Here is a 17,348-nt window from a genome sequence, read left to right as displayed (position 1 = left end):
CTGGGGTGAGGTCATAATCCCTAGACAAGTAAATAAATATACCCTGAAATACAACTACCTCCAGGACCACAAAAACAGGTTGACTTTGCCAAGTCAGATTTGTTGGGTTTCTATTATCCATGCTCCCTATTGATCAAGAATTGATTTATGTCACCCAAAGGCCTACTTCAGAAGGTTATATGTTATGAGAAAGGTCAAACTTCAGTCTCTCCAAGTGAGATTTTAGTGGCCCCAGCCTCTGCCCAGCAGTCAACTCTGCAACTCATTCCCTCTCCAGAAAACCACTAAAAGGATCAAATTCTCTGAGGTCTCCGGCAGCTGCAACCATGACTACAGGTCCTCTGTGGACCCCATTCAGTCTGTGGGTAGGCTATCAACTGTAGGTGTCATGAGCTTCTTGTCAAACTAAACTATCACATTTTTGCACTGCTGACTGATATAGCTGAAATTCTTATTGCGCACGCGTGCGTGAGAGAGACAGACAGACAGACAGTGTGTGTGTGTGTTCCCTCCAAACCTGCAGAGGAGCAGGGCAGAGAACTCAGGTCACAGGAGGGGGAAGCCCTTTCTCAGAGGTTCGACCAAAGTTTCTGCCTGGTGTGGGAACACATCGTGGATGGTACAAGAATGCAAATTATACTGTGAAACAATTAGCCATTTATCTTCCATTACATGGACTCCCAGTGCTTCTGTCATTCTCTGTGTATGCTCCAGAACTTGATGATCAAGATATATATGAGAAGTCTCTAATATATACTTAACATACATTATTAATATTCTCTTTCTCTCTCTCTCTCTAGATATATATATATATATATATATATATCTAGAGAGATATACATACATACAAACATATATATATATATATATATATATATGAATCCCAGTTTCCGTAGCTACAACTTAGCCACTGAGTCCTCTTACTGAACAAAAAATGGTGCACCAAAATGCCTTGGCTTTCCTGACACCCAAATTCAAACCATCGTCTATGGTCCAAAAGAGAGATATTTTACATCCATAGACACATCACAGCCCACCAAATTAACCTTCTCTAGACAGAGGAGCATATTGCTGAGACAGGTTTTTAGAATGCTAATTTAAATGAGATGGAAGCTAACTGACTCTCTTAAATGATACTGAGTCTCTGGATAACACAACGTGAAAAATGACTAAGTCCACTCATGCATCAGACAGGATATTCTGACCAAGTTGGTGCTGACAGCATTAAAAAACAATGATGGAAGAGTCTGGCCTTGTTGTTGTCATTTTAATTGTCAGTGTGAGTGACGAAAAATATCATTTCCTTCTCCAGCACGCTTATCTATCAGCTTTGTAATACCTTAACTGGGCCCATGTCACTTGAGCGTGTGATAAAAAATAAAAAGGAAAAGAAGTGTGTGTGAACATGTGAGAGAAGAAGTGAGTGGGAAGAGAGAGAGGAAAAGGCACGAGAAGGAGAGAGACAAAGACAGATAGAAAAGAGACAGGTTAAGTGATAGAATCAGAGAAAGAGAACAAGACAAAGATGGAGAGAGGAAAAATGATAGACAAACAAGGATTATTTTGGATGGCTCTTCTTGAATATCAAAGAGCGCTGTTAGTAATCTCATGGAAGAGGCTAGCTAGTTTTTGCAAATCAAAAAACCTGCAATGTTTCCAAGATCCACTCTGAGTTTTCAGGCAGGACAGCCCAGAATTTCTTGTTAAAAGCTTAAGAGCTCAATTTATGCTAAGCATTCAAGGAAATGTCTCATCCAAACAGGATATCGTTTTTCATTTTAAAGAAGCAAACCGATCTCAGAGCATAAATGTTATTATTCACAGTCGCAAAGGAAAATGACATTTACTTTCTCTTCCTTCATAGGGAGGGAAGGAGGAGGCTCTCCCTTTTGGGGGCCAGAAGGGGGCTCAGAAATCTTCTTTGTACTCCTGAAAGAAATACATTTATTTCTCTCAACCCCAAAAGGTGAGTCCACAAGCCTCCTTGACGGCGATTGCTTTCATGGGTCAGTGTACAGTATGTGCATGTTGCTTTTCAACATATGTTTGGGGAAAAGAATCAAAGCTAATTTCAGTGTGTGAAAAGCTAGCAGATTCCATTAGTGATTGTGACTTCACTTCAAAGTGATAAGGCTGCAGGATGGAGGTTCTCAGAACCGAATGTCCAAATGGGAATTTATGATGTAGAACTTCAGTGTTATCAACCATAGGCTTCAACACACATACAAAAGAATCCCTATACCTTTCCCTAGCAGGAATTTTAAAGTTAACCTCGTGAACAAGTTGTGATTCTTTTCCCATCACCACTGCCATCGTGTTTTCCTCTTTAGAACAGGTTAGTCGGGCAGGGGGTCACTGGGATCATCATTTCTGGTTTTCACATTGATGGATCAGGAAGAATGCACATTACATGAACTCCCACTGCCTCGTATACAGATGACCACAGCAAAATCTGAGAAGCAATCCACATGGGACTGGACCACAGTCCAATTCTCTCTGTCCTTACGTCATCTATAGTTGGTGGTATTCTTCATTATCTTGGTCCCAAACCCCATGAAGTCATCTCACATCTTTATGGAAGGCAAGCCCAACTAGAGCTTTGAAAAGGATATGGTCAATGATACTGAATGGTTGTCATCACATTGCATTCCACAAATGTACATAACTAGACTACTCGTATGTCCACAGGAAAAATGGTATGCACGGCTAAATTCTATCAAAATAGAGCTCACTTTACTAGCAAGTTTGTTATAAAACAACATTTGGTATTTCCACCTATAAAACTGGGTGGTCTCCATTTAGTAATATGTGATTTTTTTCTTTCTTTTTTTTTTTTTTTTTTTACAAGATGAGATTTACATTACTCAGTAGAGGAAGAGTGAATAGCTGGGCCCACCAGTTTCATGAAAAGAAAAAAATAAAACAAGTCAGGATTCATGCCAGCTTAACATGATCTCAGGCAGAGTAATAATACCCTCCAGGTTCAGGAAAAGGAAAACAGAGTCACTGAGAGTGATACTGGAATCCCTCCTTGTTTGATTTGGCCACAAGTTCCTCTGCAGCTATTATTTGCTATGTGTTCAGGCACAAGTCACTATGATCAGTGGGAGAAAAATATAAAGACACGGAGTGAAGCAAAAGATAATGTTTACTAAGTGCCTACTATGTACCAGGCAGAGTGGACTAGCTCTTTCAATCCTCATAGTTACCCTAGGAGAGAGATTTCAATATCCATTTTACAGATGATGAAATTGAAATTCTAAGACTTGCCCACGATCTTATAGCTGGGAGGTGGTAGAACTGAGAATAAGCAAACTGAGACCCATCCCATCTGATTCCAAATCCCTCGTTCCAGAAGACTACAGCAATGATTTTCAAACTGTGTTCCAGTGTTTTAGGGGTTGCTCAAATGTTTGATAGGAATTTAAATGATATTTTTAAATATTTTAAAAGTGTAACAAAAAAGGGGGTATGTTCAAGTGTTATATATACTCAGTGTTAACCTTTTGGAGACTACCAGGATATTAGCTCATGTTCTCAGTGGCTGACTTTATGATAGAACATATTTATATAATTTAACATTTAAAATACATGTATACTACTAACATACTGTTTTTATCAATTTCATATATTGAATTTTGCATAGAATTTGCATAGGTTAAAAAAACAGGTTTGAAAATCATTATTCTAGGGCATGAATTCACAATGGGGATGGGTGTGTGGGAGGGGTGGGGCGGGGGGGGGGGGAGTAATATAACTCCCAAGGGAATGAAATTTGTTTCTTGAGGGCCAAAAATATCTTAGCTATTTCAATGGTTTGTCCCCCACTCCCTTCCCTAAGGTCGTAGTATATAAACAGTTATCCAGTATTTACGTGGTATTAAAATTTCATAGGGAGTGGGGGATTAGAAAAGAAATGTTTGAAAAGGCTCTTTATGGGGAAGATAATGAGAAAAAGGTTGAGAAACAGTACTCTAGGATATTAAGAATTTCAGACAGTTGGAAACCGAGAGAGAGCGGGATAGTTTGGTCCTCGTTCAGCCTGAGCAGCCCACCTAACTTGAACTGTAACCCTGTGGGGAATACTCTCCTTCGAGAATAAACCTGGGTTGTGTGCAAGTGCAACCTGAGGATCTTCTATCTGCAAAAGACTGGTACGAGCTCCAATCCCTCTGCTTCTAAGGGCAGACTTCGCCATCTGAGACAGGCCCCTCATTTTACAGAAGGAAAAACTGAGGTCCAGAAAAGTACAGGCTCTGCCCAAGGACACAGAACTGCTTGTGGAACTCAGAACTCTAACCTAGAACAATACCCTACATGGGGTAGGCGCTCAAAAAATGTTTTGTCAAATGAACGAGTGAAGGGACACATGACTTTAATTCAACAAAGAGGTTGCATTGGAAAGACATAAAAAATTTTAAACCAACTATATACAAACTGCCTATTCCACATCACCAACTGATAGGAGAAAGGAAAAAAAGCCCACAACCTAAATTTCCTCAGTGGTCGGAGGCCTCTTGGAGTTCCCCTGCCACCCTCCCAGCCCCAGCTGAAATCGAACAGCATCAGAGACAATGCAAGTGAGCTCTTCCTCTAGCTGACCCAACTGCTCATCTTTCCTTTGTCTGTTTGTTTTTCTTTCTTTAAAGCTCTTACAATACTCCTAGTGTAGTACCATCTGCTGAAGCGGGATGAGCAGGTAGCTTTAAAATGATGATAGCTCTGGGAAATGATACTAGGTCACAGAAAGCTGCACTGCAGTGTATAAATAAGATAAGTAAAAGTGCTGAGGACTGCATGTTTGCTTTAATAAAATGTGTTTTCCTTTTTTGTAGAGAATGCCTTTCTCGAATGCCTGGGGAGAGAAGCTGAACTACAGACCAGAAACACGCAGACGGTTCCAGAATCTGGCAATGAGGGTGGGATCAGAGGGGAGAGAGATGAAATATGACTTACTGAGACACAAAAGGAAAAGAGTTGGACCAGAGCCTTTGTGTGGAATTGCTGAAGCAATGGAATGAGATCAGAACTTCCAGGTCTAATTCCAAAGCTCCCTTTGGTAGAAGCAATATGCTGCAGCGAGAAGAGCAAGGGTTTGGGTTACAGCACAGCGCTCCACTAACTAAGTGACCTTGGGAAACTCAATCTCTCTGAATCTTCACTTTCTCAGATGTGAAAGGGGATAATATCTTACAGGGACATCATAAGGTTTAAATCAGAGAACGTATGTAAAGCACCAACCATAATACCTGATGTATCTTTGGTGTGTAATAAATGGCAGTAAGCAGGATGAGGGTGCAGATACCCCAGACGATGACGATGATGGTGATGACAGTCTCAGACCTTCTCCAGAAAGTAGCTACGTGTCCACACTAAGTGCTCAAACTCCTAAGTCGCTTAGAAGCTAGAGTGCCCTGTGAGATATGTTATTGGAAATTATAATTCCCAGAGCAAGAAGTCTCTTTACAAAATATTTCAGTGAGCAAGAATCAAGTCTGAAAAACATAGGCAGCTTCTGGATTTGTGCAGCTATATCGTCTTACTTGGGATTTTTGCAAATACAAAGCATTTTCTCTGACATCCTCTCATTTAATCCCTATACCGGCAATGTGAGGTTGCCAAGGCCGGTATGGGATGTCCATCTGACAGAAGAGAAAAGCTGAGGTCTCAGGTTTTAGTCATTTTGTTACTAGCCCGGTGATGCAGAAAACTGGTACCCAGAGCAAAAGCCTGGCTGTCTGCTTCCTATCCTAATGGTACACCATGCCGAATACTTAAAAACTTCCCCCTGGAAAGAAATGTGGAACTTATGCAGGTCAGATGCAATCATGCCTTCTCTGCATCTTGATCTATCCTCCATCTGAGTCAGCCCAGCATTCTCTTTAGTCATCTGCTTCCCTTCACACCTTCGATTCCTGACTCAAAGTAAAAAGTCCAAGAGCGACCAATGAAAGAATGTTTCCCCTTGGAAACCAGTAAAGTGAGATGTCTACCAAACCAGATACATGAATGACATCATTAACTATTGTGCGATAGCCAGGGAACAAGACTGAGAAAGCTCTGGAGGGCTTTGCTGTACCCCAGTGGACAGAACAGAGCTGACTTCAAGATGTCAAGCCAGCTTGGGATGTTGTCTTTCTCTAACCTCAAACACCACTCTGAGCATATGAATGCTGCGTCCTCCTCCTCTTCACGGTCCTGTGAGGAAGATGGATCAGCATCCTTTCTTCAATTGGGAAAACTGAAAAATCACAACTCGGGTACCATGTGAAGAAACAGACAACGTATTACTGGGAAAGCCAGGTCTTAAATACAGGTTTCATCACTCCAGTCCCATCTTCTCTGAACTATACCAGATTACTGCCTGTGTCAATTAGAAATCTTCTGGTGGCAAACAGCAGACAATCCAATTCAAATCTTCTTTAAAAAGGAAGAGGTTTTCTTTTCTCTCTGCCCCTCTCTCTCTCTCCCCCTCCCTCCCTCCTTCTCTCTTTTTACAGAACTAAAGAGTTCAGGGCAAAGTTTCAGATCCCAGGTTAAAACCTGAATTAGCTCCCTCCACATGGTGGCCCCCTAACAACTATAGGTTCTCATCCCATGGCAGAGGCAGTCCCAGTCCTCATATCCTTACAGTACCATCTTCCATGGGGAACATTCATGTCGCTGCAGTTCCGTCACATATGGTGAGCTTCACTCTGATTGCACTAGCTTAAATCACGTGCCCATCCCTGAACCAATCATAATGGGCAGAGGGGATACTTTGGTTAGTTTAGGCTAATCAGAGCCCTCCACTAGAGCCAGGGATGAGGATTATAGTGGAGAGGTACTTTCTCAAAGGAAATTCAAGGGGCTGTTATCAGGAAGGAGAGGTAATGGAACTTGGCAGGAACCCCAAAATGACATGCAATCTTTTATTCTACAAATATTCTTTGAATGCCTATTGTATGCCAACTGCAATGCCAGGCAGGAGGTAAATTTATAAAAAGGCCTATGTCTCCCTAGGCAGAACTCAATGCAGTGCACATAGACCCATTGGTAAAGGGTAGGTGCCTTCGCTGCTGACAGTATTTTCAACCACTTCCTCACTGTGGCCTCTAACTCACCCAAACTGCTCTTCTGTCCAGAGTCTGAGCCAGGATGGTGAGAGACACAGCAGTGATGAGTTCAAGTTGTTTGCCATTTGCAAGTTAACTAGAATCCTAGAATTGTGTCTTATACAGTAGGAGGGACAATATGGTATAGCGGTTAAGGGTGCAGTTCTAGAGTCAGACTGCTTGAGTTTGAATCTTGAGTCAGCCACTCCACAGCTGTGTGACCTTATGCAGGTTGTTTGACCTATCTGTGCCTCAGATTCTTTACCTACAAAAGGGGATACTTGGGCCGGCCCGGTGACTCAGGTGGTTAGAGCTCCATGCTCCTAACTCTGAAGGCTGCCGGTTCGATTCCCACATGGGCCAGTGGGCTCTCAACCACAAGGTTGCCAGTTCAACTCCTCGAGTCCCGCAAGGGATGGTGGGCTCTGCTCCCTGCAACTAAGATTGAACACGGCACCTTGAGCTGAGCTGCCGCTGAGCTCCCAGATGGCTCAGTTGGTTGGAGCACGTGTTCTCAACCACAAGGTTGCCGGTTAGACTCATGCAGGGGATGGTGGGCTGCACCCCCTGCAACTAGCAACGGCAATTGGACCTGGAGCTGAGCTGCGCCCTCCACAACTAAGACTGAAAGGACAACAACTTGACTTGGAAAAAAGTCCTGGAAGTACACACTGGAAGTACACACTGTACTTCCCCAATAAAATCTTTTTAAAAAGGGGGGATACTTATAGATCCAAATGGGTTAATAATATAGGCGTTGACTACCTTTTTCTAGAAAGGGCCAGATAGTAACTATTTTAGGCTTTCTGGGCCATGTAGTCCCTGTGGCAACTACTCCACTCTGCTATTAAGTGTGAAAGCAGCCATGGCAATACATGAACAAACTGGGTTCCAATAAAACTTTGTTTATAAAATCAGGTGATGGGCTAGATTTTGCCTGGCACCTGGTTAAGATCTCAGTATAGTAGCTATTGTTACAAATTCATAGCAAATAGCATTCCACTTTATTATTCTCTTTCACACACTGTCCCTTTCTCTGGATGGATTCTGCCCACCCTTCCTTTACTATGCTGACTGTAGATTTGTTATTTCATGTATATACACATTAGCTGTTTGTCTTTATTTATTGACTTCATGACATAAAAGATCAAGAAAAAGCCCCACTCCTCTAATTGGATTACCCTTCCTTCACATGTTCAAATTGCCTTGTCCGTATAACTTAAAGAGGAAACACTCAGCAAAAACCTTGGCATGTTGTACATGACCTGGTGCTGGGATGATTCATCACAAGTAAAGAATAATAACTGTTATTATTTGCTTTGAATAAGCTCTCAGACTCATTAGTGAATGTTCACTTGCAGACATTTACTCTCACCCAAACGACTGCCTTTATTTTACAAGCCACCCCTCAAGTTTTCTCCTCTACAGCCATGCTACAGGTCCAGAAACCACTGCTCAGATTTCATGGTGCTCAGTCATGCTGAGGTGTCTCAAGAGACACAAAAACAACACTGGAGTTAAAAGTTAACTCTTCCTGCTGGGTTAACAATTAGGCAACACCAGTATGAAGCAAGGGAAAACCAGTCTGTCTGGAGTTCAGGATGAATTAGTGAGGAATGAGGCAAAAAAAGGAGTTACGGAGTTGGAATATAACTGCCCCAAACTCCACCTTCTGCAGGGTGGGAAGGGGAGATAAGGAAACCCATTCAGGAACCTTAACTTATAATCAGCAAGGAATCCCCAGACTCAGAATCAGATACTTGTCTGTGAGGAGACTTTTTAGCTAATCCAAATGAATAACACTGCTGTTTATGGTGACTTAAAACTTGATAAATTATAAACTGTCTCCTCCTTAGCACTTCTGCTGGCAGCATAACTCACTTTATTTTGTACCAAGGCATCTCCTCCTTAATTCAGCATCTTTCCCCAGATTTGTATTACAAAAGACAAATTCTACATCTCATTTGTTCATTTTTTTTTGCTGCAACCCACAATCAATATGCACCAAACAATATGCATATTACCCAGAATGCCAAGTGACAACCCTAGGAAAAACAAGAAGGAAAAAAAAAGCTGACAACTTCTTTGTTTATTGGCACAAAAATATAGTGCCATACTTTGTCTTCCAGTAGAGAGGTACGTGAGACCGTTCATGGCCCATGATTTTGTTATTAGGAATCAGTGGAGATGGGAATATTCTTCGTACTTGGGCAAAACTGTATCAGTATCACATAGAATACAGTATCCATTGTACTGCCCTGTTCAGACCTAGACATATATTCAAAGGCACTTAATATAGTTAGTCCCAAATATGCCAAAGCCAAAATTAAGTCTGTAAAGAGTGAAATGTCTCAGACTTATTGGTCATGCCGCTGGTGCCACCTGCAGCTTATTAACCTGGGAGATGAGCACTCAATTAGCCAAAAGAATCTTAGCCCTTTTCCACACATTTTCTCCAAGGAGTACTCCTGTCATCATCCAAACACATTCAGACTCTTCCATCCATCGCTTTCCCCAGGAATAGGGCTGAGAATTTTAGTGCAAGGAGCTAAGAAATCACAAAAGTCCCAACAGCATAGAGAAAATTGCACAGGCTTTGAAGTCAAGTTTGACTTTCAGTGTTGCCCTTACTAACAGCAGGACTCTGGACAAGTTACCACTCTGTTTCTTCACCTATAAAATAGTAATAATGACATCGATCTTCTAGTATTGCTGCAAGAATTAGAGAAATGCATGTTAAGTGTTTATTATACATAATGGACTCGGTAAATAACTTTTCTCGGGAAATGCAAGTTCTATGAGCCTGAAGTATCATTTCTCCAGCCTTCATGTCTGCTCTTCTTTACGTTGGTACATCTTTTGGCCATTTCCTGTGGCCCCCACAGGAAAGCCAGGTTCCAGAAGACATAAGATGAAGAAAGAGAAGGAACAAGTCGAAGGAGAAGAAGAAGAGGGGACCAATATCAGCTGCTATAGTGCTTACAGAGTACTAGGCATTGTTCTAAGTTGTTCATATATGTTGACTCATTTAGTATTCAAGCAACTCTGTAAGGTTGGAATCATAATTCTTCCCATTTGTGGGGACAGAGCCAGGAGTGCAGTTTCCAGGCTCTCGGCCTCACGTGGAAAGGTGCTGGCTCAGGTAGTAAATGGCCATCAACTGTGATCAGATGGCCATCAGCTGTGGCTACTTGGCCATCAGCTGTAACCAGTGAGCCATTGGCCACTAATGCCATGGCTACTCTAGGAGAAAAATGGGGGCTAGCAAGCACGGATGCAGTCAGCACGGTAGATTGCAGCCAGGAAGCGCGGCCTGTGGTAGAGTGCGGATTGCGGATTCTGTGGCTCCTGCTTCCTGTGTCTCCAACCCCGCTGCCAGCAAGAATATAGTAGTATGACTCCCCTACCTATGGCTCTGTGGGTGTTCCTTTTTGGCCTAGCCATATCCTGCGTTCTTATGTGGGGAGCGGGACTAGAGATCCCAGAAGAGGCCCCGCAGGCCGTCCGGGTGACACCATTGTACAGATAAGAAAACTGAGGCACAATGAGGGGACTGTGAATTGCCCAAGGCTACACAGCTAGTAAGTGCTAGAGCCAGGAGGCAGTGTACATTAGTGACTGCTACAGGACCCAAAGAAGCAAATGGAACTTAAAGACATCAAAGAGCTTTAAGGAGCAGGTACTCCTCTTTTTCCTAGAAGCACTAGATCGTAAGTTTGAATTTTTATAATAGGTAACCCATGGGCTTGAGGATGCTCTCCTGCCATGAAGAATGCAGAAAAGACTGTGCCAGTTTATCAGCTACCAAGTAAGCTTATACCTTCTACAGAGTGTATCTTCAGACCAACTGATTCCAACGCATTGGGGAATCTGAGGAAGCTTAGGAGCATGTTGGTGCCCGCCTTTCCTCCCATGTCCTCTTTGGTCAATTAGACACATGGAGTGGTACCTTTGAATATTGAAGGAGAGGTATAAAAGGGAAGGTCAAGGCATTGTCTAATCCTTGTCTAATCCTTGAGGATGGAAATATAGGCAGACCTCCTGGTCAAAAATTAAAAGGGAGACTTGGATCAGGTACTCCAGATTCCTTCACAGAGAGAACTTGACGTTGTTACAGGTGTTACAGGTGTAGGAGATTAAAAGCAAGTATATTTCCATGTGTTCAGCCATCCCCCAATCTGAAAAGCCCCACAAAATTTAATTAAGCTCTAAGGTACAACAAAAAGTACAGAGAGACTGAGAACAGGAAACTCCAGAGGTGGCACAAAAGAAACGTCCCACTGCTGGGAATAACCAGGGGAACCTTACAGAAATTGACCATGAAAGTCCAACTCTTCCTCCTCTGCAATGATAATAGAATAAATAAAAAAGTGGTGGTTACAGTGTAGGAAAAAGACAGGACACAGGCCTTCCTATTGCAGCACTGGTAGGAATTAATCAGAGGAGAACAGAAGAGGAGGGGATTCTGCTAAATGGAAAAAAGGACCAAAATCAGCCGTTATTTTTCTCTTAACTTTCCATGCCCTCTGGGGTCTTCAACAAGCTCAAAATGGTATCTCAGGACGTCATTGAGTCAAAGCCTGATACTTGGGATTCTTGTATATCTCCAAATTCTTCTCAGCACTATACAACTGCCCCAGGTTAAAGGTTTAGGTAGTGGCGCCAAGGTATCTCAACAATTTCAATGTGACGAAGAGTTATGAAAGCCACATTAAGCAATCCAGCCACCTAGCAGCTTAGATTCCAGGCAATTCAAAGCCAATTGCTAAGGGCAGCATAAAAAAGGAAGCTTATTTATGTGAATTAAATGCTAACTACTCTCTCTCTCTCCCTCCCTCCCTCCCTCCCTCTCTCTCTCTCTCTCTGGGGGAGGCCATGTTGTGAGCAGCTCTATGGAGAGGCCCATGTGGCAAGGAATGGAAGCCTTTTGCCAAAAGCTTCCTGCCAACAGTGAGTGAGCTTAGAAATAGATTTTCCAGTCTCAGTCAAATCTTTAGCATTGCATCTTTGTATGACAGCTTGATTGCAACCTCATGAGAAACTCTGAGCCAGAACAATCCATCTAAGTAGCTCCCAAATTCCTGACCCTCAGAATCTATGTGAAATAACAAATGTTTCTGGATTTAAGTTACTAAGTATTTGTTGAATTTGTTATCCAACAATAGATAACTAACACAAATGCTTTCTTAAGTCATATAGCTGAAATATAGTGGTATGTCTGGTTTGCCAACCTATGTCCTTGCCATTGAACCATTCTGCCAAGTCTATAGTAGTTCTGCACTCAATGACTAATGGCTTCTGTTATCGTTTTTGAAAGAAACAGAAATCCAATCAAGCTAGCTCAAATAAAGTGGGGATTAATGAAGGAAGCACTAAGCAAAATCATAGACCTCCAAGGATAGGAAACAAATTACAGTATTTTGCTTTTAACAAGAAGGAGTGAGTGTCTAACAACCTATCCTCCCATAAATAACATCTATAAGTGCTAGAAGTAAAAACATAAACCCTTGAGAGCTCCAGCAACTCAAAAAAAAGCAGGCATATTTTGGAGAGCAGTCAAAAATTGTAGCACAGTGTGAATTCCAGTTTTTTTTTTTCAGGTATGCCCTGAAGGCAGCCAGAATCATGGCCAAGATGGCATGACTGAAATTCCAGGGAAGTCTGCTACTATTCTGGCCAGAGGTACCAGGTGAAAAAAAGCCTAGGGAAGCTACACAACCAGAGAGTGAGAGGAGAAGAGAGACGGGGGGAAAAACACATCAAATTATGTGCTTAAACTCAGTCCAAGTTTCTGCTTGACCTCTGAGTGGGTCAAATGGAAAACAGCTACCAATTAAGGTTTAAAGAATTGAACTGAGGTCTGAAATTCACTCACCATAGGCATTACATTTTTCAGTTTAAATCAAAGCAAGTTGGTTGCCTGCAAAAACAAAACATCAACACTATTTAAAGCAATATAACAAAATCCAGAGGCTCTATAATATGCCATTCCCAATGTCCAGGACATCATGTAAAATTACTTAACATACGAAAAATGTGATTCAGTTTCAAGGGGAAGTGAAAACAATTGATGCCTGTCTCAAGATGGTTCATATGTTAGAATTATAAGGAAAGGATTTTAAAATATCTATTTTAAGTATACTCACTGAGGTCAAGGAAAATACATGTATAATGAATGACGGAAACTTCAGCAGAGAAATACAAAATATGAAAATGAAACAAATGAAAACTTTAGAACAGAAAACCTGGAACTTCTGAAATTAAAAATTCAATGGATGGGCCTCACAGTAAAATAAAGACAAAAGGAAACAGTCAGTTAATTTGAAGATGGATCAATAGAAATCATCCAATTTGAATAAGACAGATTGAAAAAAATGAAAAGAAAAATGAACAGAACCTTAGCAACCTGTGAAATAACTTCAAAATATTTCAGAGAGAGAGAGAATGGGGCAGGAAAATTTTTTTGGAGGAAAAAAATACCAAAAACCATGACAAATTTCTGAAAATATATAAATGTATAGATTTAGAAAGCTCTAAAAACCTCAAATAACATTAATTTAAAGAAACCCATGCTTCAGCACATTATAGTCAAAGCGGTCAGAGAAAAACATCACATTATATATAGGAGAACAAGAAGAGAAATTAACAGGCATTTTACCAGAAACCATGGAGACTGGGACATAGCAAAACATCTTTAAAGTATTAAAAGAAAATAACTGCCAATCCAGAATTCCAAATTTAGCAATACATCCTTCAAAAATAAAAATGAAATAAAGACATTTTTAGATAATGAAAGAACAGGGAATTTGTCACCACAAGACCTATATTAAAAGTATGTCAGAATAAATAAATAAATAAATAAATAAATAAATAAATAAATAAATAACATCAGGTTGGAAATGATACCAGAGAGAATCTTGGATTTTCAGAAATAAAGAGTAGCATATATAAATGATAAATATATAGGTAAATATTATTTTTTTATTTTAATTTCTGTAGAATACATATAACTATTCAGAATAAAAATGAAACAAATGAAATCTTGGATTTTTGTCTTATGGGATTTATTGTATACGTAGGGTAATACACCTGACAATGACAACTTAAAGTATAGTAGGATGGAGAATAAACAGACTCGTATTTCTCCTCTTTATTATATAATGCTATACAGACTGTGAAAAGTTAAGAATACACAGTGCAAACATTTTTAAAAACGCAAAAGAGTGTAACTTTAAACCAAAAAATGCACTAAAATGGACATGAAAATATTAAAATAATCCAAAAGAAGGCAGCATAAGTAAAAGAGGGGAAGAAAGGAGAGGGGCTAAAAACACACACACAAAGAATAAAAGGGTAGACCTAAATCCAATTATACCAATAATTACATTAAATGTTAAAGGGATAAACACGCCAAATAAAATGCACAAATTATCAGAATGGATTAAAAACAAATCAATACCCAATTAAATGCTATCCATAAGAGACATATCTTAAACATAAATTAAAAGTTTGAAAGTGAATGAACAGGAAAAGACATACCGTCTAAGGAGTAAGCATGGTAAGACTGAAGTGGAAATAAATTTCAAGAATATTACCAAAAATAATGAAGAACATTTCAAAATAATAAAAGGGTCAGTTCATCAAAAAGGCATAGTCATCATAAATATGCATGTGCCTAGTAACAGATCCTTAAAATACATGAATCATAAATTGACAGGATGAAAGGAAGAAACAGATGATGCTACAATCAGAATAGGAGAATTTAATACCCTTCTTTAGCAAATGATAGAAAAGCTAAAAAAAAAAAAAACACAGTAGATACACAGAACAGAATAACTGGATGTATCATTCATCTCCATCAAATTTATGCTTAAAGAAATTTACACACAACAACTGCACAATACACATTATTTTCAAGTGCACATGATAAATTCACCAAGATAGACCATACATTAGACCACAATACAAGTTTCAATACATCAAAGGATTAAAGACATAGAAGGTATGTTATTTGACTACCAAAAGATTAAATTAAAAAACAGTAACTATATAGCAAGAATAATCACAAATATCTAAAAATTAAGACAACAGACTTCTCAATAATCCATGTGTCAAAGAAGAAATCACAGAAGGGTTAGAAAATATTTGAAACTGAAGGATAATGAAAACACACATATAAATATTTGCATGATGCAGCTACAGCAGTGCTTAGAGGGAAAATTATGGTTTTAAATAGTTATATTAGAGGAAAAAAAGGAAAAGATCTATAATTAATGACCGCAAGAATCTTTAAAAAAAAAAAAAGTGCAAAGTAGACCCAAAGCAGGTAAAAGAAAGGAAATAAAAGTAAGAGCAAAAACCAATAAAACAGTAAATACAATTAATAAAGGCAAAAGTTTGTCCTTTGATTTAAAAAAAAAAAATCAACAAAATTCCTAAACCCCTAGCTAGGCTAAGATGGAAGTGGAAAGATAGAGAGGGAAAAAAGACACAAATGGCCAATATCTGGAATAAAAGAGGGATTATAACTACACATACTACAGATATTAATAAGAAAAATTATAGTTTTCTATCAAAAAACTTGACAACTTAAATGAAACAAATATATTCCTTGAAAGCTAGCAAACACAATCAAGAAAAAAAATAGATAACCTATTAATAACCTAATAGGTAGCTATCAAAAAAATTAATTCCTTGTTAAAAAGGCTTCTTATTAAAAAATTTAAAAACAAACAAACAAACAAACAAACAAACAAACAAAAAACACCTCAAGGCCCAGATGTCTCTGCTGGTTAACTCTACCAAACATATAAAGAAAAAGAATTGACACAAACTCCAGAAAATAGGAGAGAAGAGGAACATTATCCTAATACTAATCCATACTGAAATATTACAATAAAAGAAAACTACAGATCCATATCTTTCATTAATATAGATGCAAAAACTCTCAACAAACACTTAGCAAATCAAATCCAACAATATACCAAAAGAATAATCAGAATAGTTGATCATGAATATATCGTGATCAAATAAGGTTTACGCCTATAAGGCAAAATTGTTTTAATATTTAAAAAGAAACTAATGCAATTCACCATATTAACAAAAGGAGAAAAAATCATATGCTCAAAAAAGCACCTGACAAAATTCTACACCCATCCATGATAAAAACTTCCAGAGACAAACTGAATAAAAGGAACTTTATATGGTGAAGGACGTCTAGGAAGAAACTTACAACTAATATCATACTTGATAAAATAATGATATCCTCCCCTTAAGATCAGGAAGAAGACAAGGATGTCTGGTCTCACCAGTTCTATTCGACACTAGGAGTGCTAGCAATTGCAATAAATTAAGATAAATAAAAAGTCGTAAGCATCAGAAAGGAAAGAGTAAAACTGTCTCTTATTTGCAGGTGACATGATTATTTATACAGAAAGTCCTCAGGATGATACAAAACAAGTACTAGAACTAATGAGTGCTTTTAGTAAGATCTCAGAACATGGAATTAAAAAATTTTAAATCAAGTTTAAAAATCAAAATTAATTGAATTTTTATATATCAGTAGCAAACAATTAGAATGATTTTTTAACAAAATGTACAGAAAATTGCTGAGAGAAATTAATTAAAGAACTATAAATGGAGAGATATGCCATGTTCATGGATTACATAACTCAATATAATGAAAACGTATCTCTCTAGATTTATGTACATTTGAACATAATACCGATAAAAATTCCAGCAGGACTTTTTAAATAGAAATTATAAGTTGATTATAAAATTTGTAGCTATATGGAAATCAAAATAACTTAGAATATAAAAAGCATTATTGAAAAGAACAAACAGCATACTCACACCATACCATATGATTTCAAGACTTACTCTAAAGACACAGTAATCAAGACACTAATGGCAAAAGGACAAACATACAGATTACTTTTTACAGCATAGGGAGTCAAAAACAAAACTCATAAACATCTAGTCAATTAATTTTCAACAAAGATCCTGAGGTAATTTAATGGGAAAGAAAATCTTTTCACCAAATTGTGCTGAAACAACTAGGTATGCATAAGTCAAAAAAAAGAACATTGACCCTAACTTTATACCATTAACAAAAATCAAAATTGTCCATATACCTAAATGTGATTCAAATAACGGAGAAAATCTTTGCAACCCTGGGGTAGGGAATAATCTTAGACAGGACACAAAAACCACGAACTATTAAAAGAAATCAGTAAATTGGATCTCATCAAAATG

Source organism: Rhinolophus hipposideros (genome assembly GCF_964194185.1).
Source record: "Rhinolophus hipposideros genome assembly, chromosome: 11".
Classification (NCBI taxonomy): domain Eukaryota; kingdom Metazoa; phylum Chordata; class Mammalia; order Chiroptera; family Rhinolophidae; genus Rhinolophus; species Rhinolophus hipposideros.
This window is presented reverse-complemented; position numbering follows the sequence as displayed.